The following is an 8379-nucleotide window of genomic DNA, read 5'->3' as shown; positions in this document are numbered from 1 at the left end:
GCAGCGTATTCCAAAGGGCTGGGGCAGCGGTGGAAAATGTCCTCCGTGTGGTGGAGGATAATCTAGCCCCAGGCACCTTCAGTAGTTGCTGCCCAGACGTTCTGAGGGTGCGAGGCGGAATGTACGGGGAGAGGCGGTCCTTTAGGTATCCTGGGCCTAAGCCATTTAGGGCTTTATAGGTAATCACCAATGCCTTATATTGAGCCCGGAAGCAGATGGGCAGCCAATGGAGATCTTTCAATACCGGTGTTATGTGGCTGGTCCTGGAAACGCCAGTGACCAGCCGGGCTGCCATGTTCTGCACCATTTGCAGCTTCCGAGTTTGGTATAAGGGTTGCCCCATGTAGAGTACATTGCAGAAATCCAATCTCGAGGTTACCAGAGCATGTACTCACCTGGCCATCTGCTTTGATTGAGATTTCCTGAATGGCAGAGAGTTGGACTTGATGGCCCTTAGGGCCTCTTCCAACTCTATGATTCTATGAGAACAGCAGCCAGGAGAAGGCAGAAGCTGGCTTGGGGTGTTGTCCACCATTTAGCAGCAGCAGTAGCAGGAGTGATGGAAAGTGATAACAGAGTGGCTTTCATTCATAGGGTATCAATAAGTGAAAATCAACTTGATAGCAATGATCAATAACTGTTTTTTATTCTCTCAACAACCCCATGAAGTAGATCAGGCTAGGAACGCTTCTGTGTGTGTTGTGTGCCTTCAAGTCATTTCCGACATCATGGAGTTTTCTTGGCATGATTTGTCCTGAGGAGGTTCGCCATTGCCAACCCCAGAGGCTGAGAGAGTGTGACTTGCCCAAAGTCACCCAGTGGCTTTGATGGCCAAATAAGAATCGAACCCTGGTCTCCAGAGTCCTAGACCAACACTCAAACCACTATGCCACACTGGCTACCTGGAACAAAGTAATCCCAGGGAGATTCATTGCTGATTTGACCCTGAGTCTAGTCTTAGATTGGAATCCAGACCTGTGACTCAAAACAAAAGCAGCAAATAGGGGACTGGTTTCTATCCTTTGCCCAAGTGCCTGAACACAAAAGGAAGGGAATGGGGGGGGGTAGTGCTTTTCTTTTTAATGCGGACTGTTCCTGATGAAATGGCCATTTCAATGCAAAAGAGAGAGGATAAGAGCTCTGTTTACCATTGCCCATTTGGTTGCCCTCCAGAAAGGCTCCTGGAACAATTGGTAATGGAAGAAAGGGCATGTTAATGGAGAAGCTCAAAAGGACAAAGCATTGCTGGGAGATGCTTTAAACACAAAAGCCACTTCCCTATTTAAAAGGAAAGAAATCAGTTTGCAGGGGAGAGCAATTGCCCACCAGCAATATTTGCAACTTCCACCTTTAAACTTTTAGCAATGCCATTTTGCTTTCTAAGGTGCTGTTTTGGCCTCATAAAGGTATCATTGTTTTGGATGTTATTGTACTAAAAGTGTCATATATCCAAGGATTGCTGTGTTGGCCATATACCTTTATTGGGCCAACCGAAATGCACAAAATACATGTCACAAGCTTTCGAAACTCCACTGGCTTCTTCATCAGGAAAAAGGTGTTAATATCACACTGGAGAAAAAAAGAAAAAAGTGATGATGTTAGTCACTACACCACACTGGCATCATATAGTAGTATCATTACTATACTTTTAAAAAATGAAGGTGGGTAGGGCATCTACATTGCAGAATTAATGCAGTTTGACACCACTTCACCAGCCATGGTTCAGCTCTATGGAATCCTGGGATTTGTAGCTTCTTGACGCACCAGAGCTCTTTGCCAGAGAAGGCTAAATGTCTTGCAAAACTACAAAGCCCTAAATTCTGTATCAGTGGGCTATGGCAGTTAGAGCGGTGTCAAACTGCATTAATTCTGCAGTGTAGGTGCAGCCAAGGAAACTAGATGTGTGATTTATACCTGGTTTTCTGTTTTGCTATGATATATTATTATTTTTATTAATATTTTATTTTCTTGTATCCCGCCTTTCTCCCAATATAGGGACTCAAGGATGTACATTATACATCCTATGATGTGTTTAGATTCCACCTAAACATTACGAAGTACTTCCAGACAGTAAGAGCTGTTTGATGGTGGGAAATACTGGCTTGCAGAGCAGTGGAGTTGCCTTCTTTGGAGGTTTTTAAACAGAGGCTGGATGGCCATCTTTCGAATGCGCTTTGATTGTGAGTTCCTGCATAGCAGAAGAGGGATGGAACGGATGACCCTTGGGGTCCCTTCCAACTCTACGATTCTATGATCCTGGAATTTTTTTAGAAAAACAACCCGGTCTCTAGATAGGGATAAAATATTTCTGTTTGTGCCCCTGCATGTTCTGTGAGGCAGGCATTATCTGTTTGTTTGCTTTGCAAACCAAGAAATTTCTCTTATGGTTGAAATTTAAAAAGAAAACTTGCGGAGGGAGAAAACTTGAAAAAAGGATGGGGACAAAAATATCAAAAAAGCATCAAACCAAATGCAGAGATCAGTTTGAACAGTATGAATTTTGCTGTCCCTCCAGGGAAGAGTTAATGGTTCCTTGGCAGCAAAAGCGCTTCCTGGTCCCAGCCAATCCAGAGGGGATCCCAGCTCTGCAACAGGTGAGGCCAGTGTTTACTCCAGGTAGCCCTTTTCTCGTTTTTCTTACACAGCCTTTGCAGGCGAGGAAGTAACCAACAGCCCACTGCATGGGAATGAGATCTCCTTGAGAGCAGAGGTAAACCATCCCAGGGATCTCCTGGTACTGCTTCAAACCCACTCTGCTTTCTGTCCTCCCTCTTGTTCTGTCTGGATTCTTGGGTTGTTGTTTTTTTGCTGGGTAACATGAAACTCTTCCTTTGGCAGAGAGGGCAGAGCTGTTTCCCAGGCTGCATCAAACCAGCAGAACAGGTGAGAGTAAACACATAGGCGCAGCTTGCAGAAGGAGATGGTTAAGGTGAGAAGGAAAGGTTTTTCTGCAGGTAAAAAGGGGAAGAGATCACCAGTTGCCTTGTTTTTGTTGTCTTCAAGGTTCAAATGGAAAGATTTTTCCACCTGTTGTCTGTTTTTCTCCACTGGAGTTGTGATGTGTTGCTGTAGTCAGTGGTTTATTTTAGCTGTGCTGCTCCTTTTTCAAATTGTAAGGTACTTTGAGTCCCAATTTTGAGGGGGGGGGGGAAGAAGGGTGTATTATTTATTGTTGTTGTTGTTGTTGTTAATCCTTGCCCCTCTGAGTTCATTATGATCATGATCATTGTCAAGCCTCATATCTCTAAGTTCATTATCATTATTATTATTAAGCCTTGCATCTCTGAGTTGTTATTATTATTGCGATTATCAAGCCTTGCACCTCTGAGTTTATTCTTATTATTTATCAAGCCTTGCATCTCTGAGTTCATCATCGTTATTATTATCAAGGCGTGCACCTAAGAATATTATTATTACTACTACTGTTATTAAGCCTTGCATCTCTGAGTTCATCATCATTATGATTAAGCCTTGCACTTCTGAGTTGTTTATTATTATTAATTAATTAATCCTTGCTTCCCTGAGTTTATCATCATCAACATTGTTGTTGTTGTTGTTGTTGTTGTTATTATTATTATTATTATTAAGCCATGGAAACCCACTTAGTGATCTTGGACAAGCTCAGCACTATCTGGAAATAGTATTTCCAGGTTTTCAAAATATAAGGGACAGTTGTCATCTACTTAAAATATCAAATGAAAATACCTCTATTCTTTTTAGTTAACTTAACCACGTACCTCTTTAAAATTACAAGTTAAGTCTCCCTTATCTTGAATTCTGAAATCTGAAATACTCTAAAATTGTCCACATGAGTGGCTGAGATCATGACACATTTGCTTTCTGGTGGTTCAGTGTACACACATTTGGTTTCATGTACAAAATCATTAAAAGTATTGTGTATAAAATGACCTTCAGGCTGTGTGTGTAAGGTGTGTACAAAACATAAATGAATTTCATGATTAGGCTTGGCTTACATCTCAAAGATGTCTCATTATGTATTTGCAAATATTCCAAAATTTTAAAAACTCCAAAATCCAAAACACTTCTGGACCCAAGCATTTCGGATATGGAAGACTCAACCTGTAATATATTGTTCAGATTCATAAATTACACAATGCATACCTTTCTGTCTGTACGAAGGGCGCACATCCCAAAATAAGGGATTTTCTTGCTTCTTGTGTTGTCTATCTCAAGTGGTCCAATCTTCAAATAGGGCACATTGCTTCTGATAAGAGACACCTGTCACTTCAATAAAGGACTAGCTTTCTGGCGCTCAAGTAAGGGAGATCCCTTACACAGTGATTCCCAAACTTTAATCCTCCAGATGTTTGGGACATTAGGTCTCAGAAGCCCCAGTCAACTTGGCCAATAGTCAAGACTTCCAAGAGCTGAAGTCCAAAACATCTAGAGGACCAAAGTTTGGGAACCATTGTCTTATAATAAGGAACACCTTCCCTGGAACCCACACCAGTGGACATATTTGGGTCACTCTATAAAAACACAGACTTTAAGAGATGCAAACCTGAAGGTCACCAGCCCAGCCCTGCCACTCAGTTTCTTGCAATGTAGAGCCACAGAATTTTAGAATTAAAATTGCTCTTAGAAGAATATTAAAATGTATAGAATTATCCGTGACTATTAGACCAAAGCAGCTGCATTTTGGGTGTATCTATGTGGCGATGGAACCAGGAGAAGGTCAGAACTGGAGAACAGAACAGTAGGGTTCACCTTTCCTTACCAAGTGCAGCTTTAGTCCTAAAAATCGTATTGCAAGCTGCTGGCTGCTTCCAGAGTTGCCGTTTGGGAGAATGCAAGGTACATTAATAACCAAAATCCACAAGACATTGATAATTTTATTGGCCAACCAAAATGCACAAGATGCATGTTGCAAGCTTTTGAAGCTCCAAGGGCTTCTTCGTCAGGCAAAAGGTGTTAAAATCAAACAAGAAAAAGAAATAGCAAGTTTTGACACTGGGAGTTGTAGGTCTACCTTTTGTAAAAGGTGTTGTTATAATTGTTCAGAATTAAGATGGTATGAGGGGATATCCAGGCAGAAGCCATTCCTCCTCCTTGAGCATGTGCTCAGGACACAAAGAGTTGTAAACTCCAGGAAATAAATAGAAAGTCCATTAGCGACACAAGGAGAATGCAGTTATTCAGGGGAAAGTGGGTTGCACTTGGCATATGTTCAGGGAGGTTATCCTATCTTATTCCTTTGCACCATCATTTATAACTTCTGGGCTCAGATTTTGCCCGGGTTTTAAACCTCAATCATGATCCATATTTTGAGTATGATGTGATCAAACAGGCGAATTGTTTTCCCCTTGCAAGAACGGTCACCAAGTTTGTTTTCTGGCATTTTCCTGTGCATTTAAAAAGTTGTACAGCAGGTAGTAATTAAGTGGATGACCTCTTGGCCATTAGCTGCATTTTTCCTTGTTGCAGAGGTCTTAAAGGCACAGAGTCCCTGCCAGAAAAGAGGCAGGTAACCATAGCTATGTGTACTAGGACAAAAGGGAATCAGTGAATCTATTTATTTTCTTTTATGGGGTAACTTATTAGCCTTTTGCAGTAAACTCTGTGGCCTCTCTTGATCCATTACTATCCACATACTTGGGTGAGTGGGCAGGAGGTGGTAATGAGTGAGGTCAGGGGCAATTGAAATGCAAAAGGGGCACACTTGAATAGGGACAAAAGGACTTTGTTATGCAGCCTGTCTTAATCTGTTCATCAAGAAAGTCTGGGTTGCCACCAAGAATGGCCAAAGGCTTCTATGTCAGTGGCACAGTAAATCTGCTTTAGGTTTTATTCCAGTTTAAATGCCCTAAAGGCACAAGATTCCATCTGATCTTGGAAGCTAAGTAGGGTCAGCCCTGGTAAATACTTGGATTAGACACCACCAATGAAAAGCAGTAGAATTCAAAGATATAGCCATGTTAGTCTGTAGAATCAGTATGTAGAGAGATCTTGTAGCACCTTTGAGACAAACTGAATGAATAGCAGGTGCTTTAGGCTATATCTCCGAGGAAGGAACTGACAAAACCACCTCTGAGTGTCCCCTGCCTAAGAAAACCCTAGGAAACTTATAGGGTCACCTTAAGTCACTGGGAAACCTGAAGCACATACAGACGGTCCTTCTTATCCACAGATCTTTTAATCCTCGGATTCAAACAGCCATAGCTTGAAAATATTTTTAAAATATAAAAATTTCAAAAAGCAAACCTTGACTTTGCCATTTGATATCAGGGACACCCTTTTACTATCCATTGTATTTAATGGGACTTGAGCAACCATGGATTTTGGTATCCACGGTGGACCCTGGAACCAAACACCAGCAGACACAAAGGGACCACTGTACACACATTCAAAACTAGGGGAGGCAACATATGACTAAATACCTTAAAGGCACCAGAGTCTCATCTGATCTTGAAAGCTGAGCAGGCTCAGTACTTTGGATGGGAGCCTGCCAATAAATATCAGGTACTGCAGGCTATATATCTCAGATAAGGAACTGGCAAAACCACTTCTGAGTGTTCCTCGGCTAAAAGAAACCAATGAAATCAGTGGGGTCACCATAAGTGGACAGGTGACTTGAAGGCACATACAGGTGGAATCTCCCTTATCTGGCATGTATGGGACCAGAAGTGTTTTAGATTTTTGATTTTTTTGGATTTTGGAATACCATCTCAGTGACACAAACGTAACCAAGGACCATGCTTGCATGGATTCATGGAATCATAGAGTTGGCAGAGAGACCACAAGGACCATATAGTCCAAATCTGCCATGCAGTGAAAGCACTCCCAAAGATGGCCAACCAGCCGCTAAAAATCTCCAAAGAAGGAGACTCCACTACATTCTGAGACAGCATCTTCCATTGTTGAACAGCTCTTACTGTCAGGAAGTTCTTCAAATGTTGAGGTGGAATCTCTTTTCCTGTTGTTTGAATCCATTGCTCAGTGTCCTATTCTCTGGAGCTGCAGAAAACAAGCCTTCATATATGACATCCTTTCAAATATTTAAACATTGCTATCAAGTCTCCTCTTAACATTCTCTTCTCCAGGCTAAACCATTTTCTAACTCCCCAAACTGCACCTCATTTGGTGGTTTTCAGACCTTTCATCATTTTGGTCACCCTCCTCTGGAGATGCTCCAGTTTGTCAATTGCGGCGCCCAGAACTGAACACAGTATTCCAGGTGAGGTCTGACCAAAACAGAATAGAGTGGGACTATTACTTCCCTCAATCTAGACACTACAGTCCTCCCTCCATTTTTGCAGACTTTGAGTCTGCGGTCTTGGTTCTTCATGAACCAGCAAATGGGGAGGGTCAAAATGGCGTGCCTAGGAGCGTGCGGCCATTCAAACCAATGGGGCTTGAATATGTGTGAATTTCCATTTTCGCAGGGTGGGTCTGGAATGGATCCCCCGTGAAAATGGAGGGACAATGGTATACTTCTATTGATGCTAACTATGATTATCTTGGCTTTATAACAGCTGCTGGATTACACTGCTGACTGATGTTCAGCTTGTAGTCTACTAAAGCTCCTAGATCCCTTTCACATGTACTTAATATTTACTATAACTAGTGTATTTAATATATTTGATCCTGTGTAAGGAAGTATCCAATACCTCTCTTCACTGGTTGCCAAATGGCAAATAGATGGCCAATGGGTCTAGTTCCATTCCATGATCCAAACAGCCGTGGATGGGGCTCCAGGAAAGCTCCTTCCATCTTGTTTCCCAGCTGGGAGCTGTCATCTTCCCAGACATCATCTTCCTTCCTTCATTCTAGTACATTTAAGTACACTGGTGGAACTTTATAAGTACACCCGGGGGAACTTTATGTGTTGTTGTTTTTCATGACTAAGAGTCTTGTGACACCTTCAAGATGAACAGGTTTTATTTGGCATGAGATCTCCTGGACCTCAGCCCGCTTTATCAGATGTTGCCAACAAAGCCCACTTCACTGGGAGTTTCTGCTGGGTGTTGTTATATTTTAAGCCATTTGGAGAGAATTATAATAGTTGGACAGTTCTGGAACTAAATGACTTCTGTGGCGGAATAATTGGTTAGCTCTGCCTGCCTCCAAAATAAACCGTTCGCTGTAGTGCAGGAGAGCAAGAAAGCTATTCCCGGTAGGGAAGGTGAAACAAGATGGTAAACAGTTCCATCGGAGAAGTGTGTGTACAAAACAGAAGGAAAATAGTTTACTACAGAAAGAAAATGAGAAAGAAAAGAGTCGCTGAGAACGTGGCAGAAGCATTTGGAAGACCTAGATACCATAACACTATTATTATTATTATTATTATTATTATTGATTAGATGTTACTGACTAGGGTTTTGGACCTATCCAAGAATCTAGGCATCATCAGAGAATATA

The sequence above is a fragment of the Sceloporus undulatus genome, chromosome 5, assembly GCF_019175285.1.
Source record: "Sceloporus undulatus isolate JIND9_A2432 ecotype Alabama chromosome 5, SceUnd_v1.1, whole genome shotgun sequence".
In the NCBI taxonomy this organism is placed as follows: domain Eukaryota; kingdom Metazoa; phylum Chordata; class Lepidosauria; order Squamata; family Phrynosomatidae; genus Sceloporus; species Sceloporus undulatus.
This window is presented reverse-complemented; position numbering follows the sequence as displayed.